This window comes from Theobroma umbraticum, unplaced genomic scaffold (genome assembly GCF_002168275.2).
Source record: "Theobroma umbraticum cultivar Fairchild unplaced genomic scaffold, ASM216827v3 scaffold_55.0, whole genome shotgun sequence".
In the NCBI taxonomy this organism is placed as follows: Eukaryota; Viridiplantae; Streptophyta; class Magnoliopsida; order Malvales; family Malvaceae; genus Theobroma; species Theobroma umbraticum.
Genome location: NW_018397270.1, coordinates 2,635,964 through 2,636,292, shown reverse-complemented (window position 1 = coordinate 2,636,292; position 329 = coordinate 2,635,964). Strand labels below are relative to the sequence as shown.

At 24.3% G+C, this 329-nt stretch overlaps 1 protein-coding gene across 1 annotated transcript in view; it reads left to right on the top strand.

Moving 5' to 3' along the window:
* LOC110426149 (beta-amyrin 28-monooxygenase-like) overlaps nucleotides 1-329 on the top strand; it is an 8,615-nt gene that overhangs the window by 2,470 nt on the left and 5,816 nt on the right. The gene's annotated exons all lie outside the window — the stretch shown is intronic.

Below are 329 nucleotides of genomic sequence, written 5' to 3'. Positions count from 1 at the left end.
AACTTTTATGTATAGATACATATTATAAGTTGTTCATCATTGGTTATGGGATGAAATCCTATCAAATGTTAATTCATGCGATTAATTGGGTTTGAAATGCTTTGTAATTCATCTTTTATGAATTCAATGTGATTATCAACTGTTATTTAATGCTAAGCAATCTTAATTTAGATCCAAGATTTCATTAAAAATGCTCCTTCACTAAATATGTTCATAATCTTATTATGAATTCATTGAGTTAGGACTCAATTTTATCTAAGTCAACTCATTAATTTCTTTTTTGATTCATAATTAAAAGAAAAATAATCTCACAATGATCTTATCATTAT